Genomic DNA, 7,645 nt, shown 5'->3' on the forward strand with positions numbered 1-7,645 from the left:
TAGACCCCTCTACCAAGAAATTTGTTTTGCATGCACATGTGTAAAAAAAAAATCCAAGGCAATCATAGGTTTAACTTTCTTTAGACTTGTATATATATTATATCTGTACAACCTTCAAACCTATGAAACATCAATTATTGATAGAAAAAATACCGTTAGACTAAGTGCAATTTGAATAATTATGTAACATAAACGATACAAATGTGTTGCAAACAGAACCTTTTGCCGATTGCACTTCAATTTATTTATTATGACAGAATACGGTATTTTTTTCAGTTTTAATTCGCGCATAATTTTAAAATACTTATAGTAAATGTAGGTTAAGTGAGAAATAATATAATAAGAAATGCTATCTAGAATTCGAAACCATGCAGTAAATGCAATAGGCTGGTCCTCTATCTCTGATATACGGGTATCTCAGATATCCTTTAAAAGACAGGGAACAAGTCTTTCAATGTAGGTATTTTGATTGGTTTAATCAAAATGCTTTGGTTAAAGAAGTACTGTCCTGTGTAGTTTTACAATTGAACTTCAACCGTGAGTGCGACAGTATTTCATCCAGCAAAAAGAAGATTAGTAATGGAATATCGTCAAAGAGAGAAAGAGAGAACAAAGATAGAATACGGTACGAATATTTTGGTTCTTCAAGTTGTTTTGGTTTTAACAGTTATAATTGATCAAATTAAATAATTATATTTTAATTTAAGATAATTTTCGTTAAGAAATTTAAAACAAATAATAGTTCGACTTCGGGACAGATTTAGGAATAGCATTGTATGAAGTATATAGAGTTCCCATGTTTAGGAAGGAGTCTCACCCTTGACTGAAACCCTTATTAACTGTTATTTTTATGTTATAGAATAGAACGATTAAGTTTTCAACATTGTTAAATTGAAATTACATCTAAGAGTCCATGTGATTAATGAGACGATTCCTATGACTTTTCCGAAGATACATGTTTGATAAACGCACATGTTCTAAGTAAAAAAAGTCATGTCCTCTAGTCCTAAAAGCGCTTTGAAAAAAGTCATAGGGGGCTATGTTCCTGCCTTATGTTTATTTTAGCTATCATCTACTTGAATTGATTCTACCCTATGGAGCCGTTTGTGACAGTTCTTATCTATAATAGATCACAATACCAAGAACAGATCAGAGAGCCCTATCTATTTTTTGGTAAACGGACCGAAAGTCACAGGACAAAAAGTCACAGGACATAAAGTCACCTAACAGTCACAGGACAAAAGTCACAAATTATCTGTTGACAATTGTTTGAATATATAAGAGAAATATCTTGAAATATTTACTTTTTAATACATATATTCATATTAAAGTTTAAGAAATGTGTCATTATACTTGAAAAATTAAGATTTATTTAAATTTTATAATGCAAAAGAAAGATTTCTTTGCACCGTGAAGCCATTTAAGTGCCAACTGAAGCCACTTTGACATTTTGTTTTTTTAATAATTATTTGATCATCTTTGATATGTTTTTGATAAATTTTGTTTACAAGGTTGGTTTATTTACAATAGTTCAAGAAAAATACAAAAATATTTTTGTAGAAATAAGCGTTTTTTATTCAAAGAAAATATCAGAAAAAATGAATTGTGACTTTTTGTCCTGTGACTTTCTGTCTTACATTCTAGTTTTTTGGGTCCTCATTTAAATTATTAGTGAACTTTTTTTTAATTTTCGATTACGTTAAATATTTTATTCATTCTAATGATTTGATTAATTATGTTATGTTACAATAATTTCATTAACTTTTTAACAAAATAAGTTTTGATATGGTTGTTATTTATTACTGTATATTGCAAGTGACAAATATCCTCATTAATACTAAACCACATAGGTATTATTATGTAAGATTGTATAATGTCAGGTAAAGTCTGGTAACAACAAAAAAATACATGGACACTGTGTAATCCAATTTAACATTTACCTGTAATCTTTCGAAAGAAATTGTATTATGGTACGATCTTTTTACCTTTTTATGAGAGGTTTGGAGTATGAAAGCGGACACGTTTTTTCTTCTTCTCAAATACGTTCTTTGTCTCTAAATTTATTTTAAAACGCCCCTCATAGTAAGGGCCGCATAGAATGCCAGGTCTTTAAAGCTTACTATATGGTATTGGTTTTGTACATCGTTAAAGGCCATACTGTGACATATAATATATAAATCGGCTTTTGGTCGTATTTTTTTTGTCTTTTGCAAGTTTTAAATACGTAATGTATTTATATGCATGTTTCTTTTTCAGTTCAACATCCAATCCAAGAAAGGAAGTCTTTCTTTTTTTTATAAAATAGAGTCACCACTTAGTAACTTTTATGCCGCCCGATTCGAGGTGTCTGGAAAGTGGTACACTATAGTACAGAGCAATTCTACTTATACAAAAAAGCCGGTAAGTGTTTTAGTGGTAATCTTATAACATGAAAATGAGAAAGTATACCGATTAACACGTTTAAAAAATATACCCAACAAATAACAGGGGCGTATCCAGAACCTTGAAGTCGGTGTGTGTGTGTGTGGGGGAGGGGGGGGGGGGGGGTATTGCGATCCAAATTATATATTTAATAAACATTTATGTGAGTGTGCGTGGTAATGGTAATATTTTAGTCATTATAATGATTTAATTACGTTATATAACAATAATTTCATTAACTTTTTAAATGGCCTTGTTTCTTTGAAATTGGTCTACTTAATATTTTAAATTAAAGATGTCAGATCATCATTTCTATAGTTCTTTATCGTTATTTTTTTTTTTACATTTCACTTTTTTCTTTAGTCAATTGATCTCTATTATAATTGTCCTAAGCATGTATGTAATATTTGCCGCTTGACGTTGAGTAACCAACAATCACCTCTTTAATCTGTTATTATCAGATTATTACATGGCATTATTCATATCGCATGTATTATCAGCCCTAGGTTCAATATCAGCCCAAGAGCCGCATGGCTCGAGGGCTGATATTGACCGAGGGCTGATAATACATGCATTATGAAAAATGACATGTTAAGATCTTTTTATTAATACTTCAACAGTAGAGAAAAATAACAGATTCATATATTGATCTTTCTACGTGGTTCCCGAAAAGAAGTTGAAAGAGTAAAAAGTTCACGGACGTCGGACCAAAAATTTGATACATTCAATATGAAATCTTTCTATCATATGCCTCAACAGAGAAAAAATCATTTAAATATTGACGAATTGACAAAAAATAATTCAACAATATGCATCATGAACATTGTTTGGAAAAGTCATTTTTTTTAAAGTAACTTTCTAAATTATGTTTCAGAAAAACTTAAAAACTGCATTTATTTAATATATATTTTTTTTTAATTTAATTTAATCATTTTACACAATATACTTTCCACTATTCAAATAATTGTTTTGTACACTACTTTGTAATGTTTTTCACTGAAAACGTAGCATTGAGGTGTATTTTCCGGAATGCCATGTGATAACGTTACGGAAAGGCATGTGATAACAATCGAAGCATGTGATAAACTTTTCATATCAGCCCGCTAAGCACCAATTCGGAAAATATGGAAAATACTTTAATTTAATGCTATTATCATACGGTAAAAATCATATGTTATTTAGTCTAAGTATATGATAATTACATTTATCGGTACCATGCATTATTCTCTTTTCTTCAAACTACATCAGAGAAAAATAATATATGTCTCTAATATCATTCATATCCTCATAAATGATGACCCATGTCTAGCCTCATACAGTGGCGTAGCCAGGGTTTAAATGATGTGGATGCCTTCGCTGAGCGGATCGAGTCGAAAAAAATTTTGGACTATTTTATGCAGAAAATTATATATTTTTTCAGACATTATTCCTGTAAAAACATGTACTCCCCTAGAATCTGACACTGGTTAGATTTTTGTTTAATTTCAAAATACCCACCAATTCATATAATTATATTTCAAACAATTTTTTTTAATGTTTTCTCGAAATACTCGAAATTGAATGTAATTCATAATTTATTTATTTGATGTAAAAGTTTCCCTCCAATCTAATATTTGACATTTCATAAAGTGATCCTCTTCCTAGCATTTCTAAAAAACGGCCCCATCACAGCGGCACTTCGGAATATAGGAACTGAAGCTATCCCATTAACGCGTCGCAGGGGACATCATCGAAATACCTGGTGTCCGTCCATCCGGTCTTGTTTGCACTCTCATGTGTACAATTCTTGCCAGATTTTTATATCATCAGCAATGACACCTAAGCTTTGACCTTTTGAAATATGAATTATAACGGAAATCCCATTGCATTTTCTCTGAAGCTTTTATTTCTCCATTAAAAATAAAAGGAAAAGGAAAACCATTAATTTTTATTAATTAATACCCTTGTTACTTGCTTACATAAAATATGTGCAATGTAGGGGACATAGAAACTTTGTTCTTTTATTGAAAATAAAATTATTATGTGGACCTAGATAGAAACTGGAATTTACTGATAAGCCTAGGAATGATCACACTCTATTACAGATTAGGTTTTTATCACGTAGTCTTTCATGTCACAGGAAAAGGTATCAGGATATGTAGTTTAGTTTTCAGTTATGTTGTTAGTCAGTTGTAGAAGCCATCGCTCCGCTAGGCTCAATTTCAGATGAAACATGTCCGAAGATCTGTGCATCATCCTCTGCACTTGCCGTAGCCGACGACGTAGTCTTTTTCCGAAAAATAATCGAGAACACTTTTCTGCGATTTTCCCATCTTGTTTTATTACATGAACTAAATTATCCTTAATAAAAGACCAAGCATACTTCATCGGAAAGCAAATAATTGGATGTTATGGTATCCTCATATCCTAACCCTTGTTACATACGGATACCTCCGAGTTTAACTGCTGCGAACATATCTTTATTTATAATTTTTTTCCTGTCAAAATGATGTGGATGCTTGAGCATCTGAGCATACATGCAAGCTACGCCACTGTCATACATGTATGTACATGGTAATTGAAACAGGAAAAATATACTGTCATATATTACCGTATGCTTGGACTAATAGATAAATGTATTTATATATAAGTAGTTCCAGATTATGTTTTATAATATGCAATTGCGGTTTATTAATGATTATATATAAAACAATGACAATCAAATTCTTTTTTTGTGGAAATTAAGAGGTTTGGGGCAGTATTTTTTAAAATAAATTGTTGGTTTCCTTTGAAAATAGGAATGAAAAGAAAATACGACATTCAATTAGAAAATCTTGTTTGAAAAGAAAGTTTGATGTTGAATAAAATCACAAAAAGACAGTTTTGAAGAAAAAAAGTCACAAAAATTGGTAATGTGAGAATTTTGTTATGGAGATATATATTCCATATATCGATACTAACATTCTTGGCACTAAACATTTACTGATATGAACATATTTTGTGAAAACACAGAATTTGATTAGGTATTTCTTTCATGGTCAGATGATTTCACCTGTTAATCGATCTCAATCTGGGATATTGTGTATTAAAAATAGAAATTAAATTTTTTTTTAAATCGTACTTTTTCCAATCAACAAGTACATGTATATACATTTATAGTTTTAAACATCAAATCTTTTAAAAAGAGACATTAGTTTACACACAGGTGTCAATATTTACACACTCAACAATAAATTGTCATAAATCACGCATGTTGAAGCTGGGATTAATTAACGGATAAAGTTAAGAAGTCAAATCAAGCTGCGATTTATTTCCGCTCTAGATTTATTAATAATTAATAATCTTTTATTCGTAAGCAATACAGCTTATAGAATTATAAATATTACAAATATTCAATTACATCAGTGAAATATATTTACATTTAAACAATTAGTCAAAAAATCATATAAGTAAGTATACCCATATAACAGAACAGCAGAGTATGGTAAAACTTAACACATATTAAGCATTCATAATGATAAAATTAATTACGTGCCTTTTTGGCCAGAAATAAAAGCTTCCCTAAATTGTTAAGTTCCTTTACATTATGAACAGATAGCAGTTGTATGAGTTTAAAATTCGAAGGTTTTCTCCAATAATATGGTTTGATAAATTTCTTTCGAAGTTCATTATACTTTTCACATACTAAAATAAAATGATATTCATCTTCAATTACAGTACTTGTTTATCACACATATTACAAAGTCTCAGATGTCTCTTAATATTATAAAATCGGTCAGTTTCTATATTCAAACAGTGAGCAGATATGCGATATTTACAAATAAATGGTTTATAAATATAATTTACAGCATGATCTAAATAAAATTGTAACAGACCCACCAAAGATTAAACATCTGAATGGGAGCGCGTTTCCTATGACATTATGCAGAAAAGCATTTTGGGAAAGGTAATAAATTACAAAAATATATTTTTATTTATCAAGAAGTAGAAAAATCTACATACAAAAAACGTTATATGGTTATGTCATAACACTGATGTTACGTTGCATTTCTTCTCAAACCATCGTCCTACTATCTCAGCAGTCAGCACAAACACAAAATAGCAAATACGCACTTAACAAAAGCAATTTGATAATAGCGACCTATGACAGATACTTGTTACAGTTTGAGAATACAGAAATATAAAAAAAATTATCTTGATGCCAATACAATCTGCAATTCATTGTCGTGTTAACAAGAACGAATTCACAGACCTTTGTTTCATATTGAAACAAAAAGTATCCATACTAAATATTGACTGACTTTCATATATCTGTAAAACTGAACATAATACTGGTACAATAGAAAAGGAGTTCCAAAACCGATAGTCACTGAAATTCTTCTGACGATCTTGCGTATCTTCTCAGAAAAAATGGTAGGTAAAATACTTATGTCACATATTAAAATGCATGTCGTAATGCTAAACCTTCATATCACATTTTATTTGTTTGTTTAAAATAGGTGTTTGAGAAAAAGGAATTGCATGCATTGATTCATTCTTATTTATTGAGTGTACATTTATATATTTCTAGTTCAGCAGTGACAAAACCCTTAAAAGGAAACTAAAGGCGACGTACCCAAAAATCCTGGCAGAATCCAGCCTATGGACCTGAAATTGGGGACTGGGTACGGATATACAGACCCTCATGCACATGATCCAAAGTTGTGGTGAGGACGGAACCGTCTTGGGAAAGCATGGTCCATGTTTAATTTAATTTCATTCGTTTGTCCTTTGATTAAATCACGTTAATGATACGTACTTTTCTTGTTTTTTTTTCTTCAAATTTCCAATTGTTACGTCATAAAAAGGCCTTATATATAAAAATGATGGGGTAAGATTGCCAATGAGAAAACTCTTCACAAGACGCCAAAATTAAGAACAAATGTTCACCTTACGGCTTTCAGCAATGATCAAAGCGTATACTGCATAATCAGCTATAAAAGGTCCAGAAATGACAAACGTTAAACAATTTAATCGAGAAAAGCTAACCAATGCGACCTAAGCTATACACAAAACAATAAACCAAAAAGCAAATATGTGACTTAGCAAGCTAGCAACAAACGACACTGAACAACAGGTTCCTAACTTAGTTCATATCAATACATACAGAATGTGACGGTGTTAAACATGTTAGCGGGCGTCAAACTCTCCCCTTACCATGCTCATTATGTTGTGTCCACTAAAACTAGATGAAATCATATTTAAT

General features: G+C 30.7%; 1 long non-coding RNA gene across 1 annotated transcript; it reads left to right on the plus strand.

Annotated features, from left to right (window-relative positions):
- The first annotated feature begins 505 nt into the window (after positions 1 to 505).
- LOC139483633 (uncharacterized) lies at positions 506 to 7,197 on the plus strand. The gene is made up of 4 exons (XR_011655057.1): positions 506 to 625; positions 2,257 to 2,400; positions 6,249 to 6,346; positions 6,971 to 7,197. It is a non-coding gene; the product is annotated as an uncharacterized lncRNA (long non-coding RNA).
- Positions 7,198 to 7,645: the final 448 nt, after the last annotated feature.

This window comes from Mytilus edulis, chromosome 7 (genome assembly GCF_963676685.1).
Source record: "Mytilus edulis chromosome 7, xbMytEdul2.2, whole genome shotgun sequence".
NCBI lineage: Eukaryota > Metazoa > Mollusca > Bivalvia > Mytilida > Mytilidae > Mytilus > Mytilus edulis.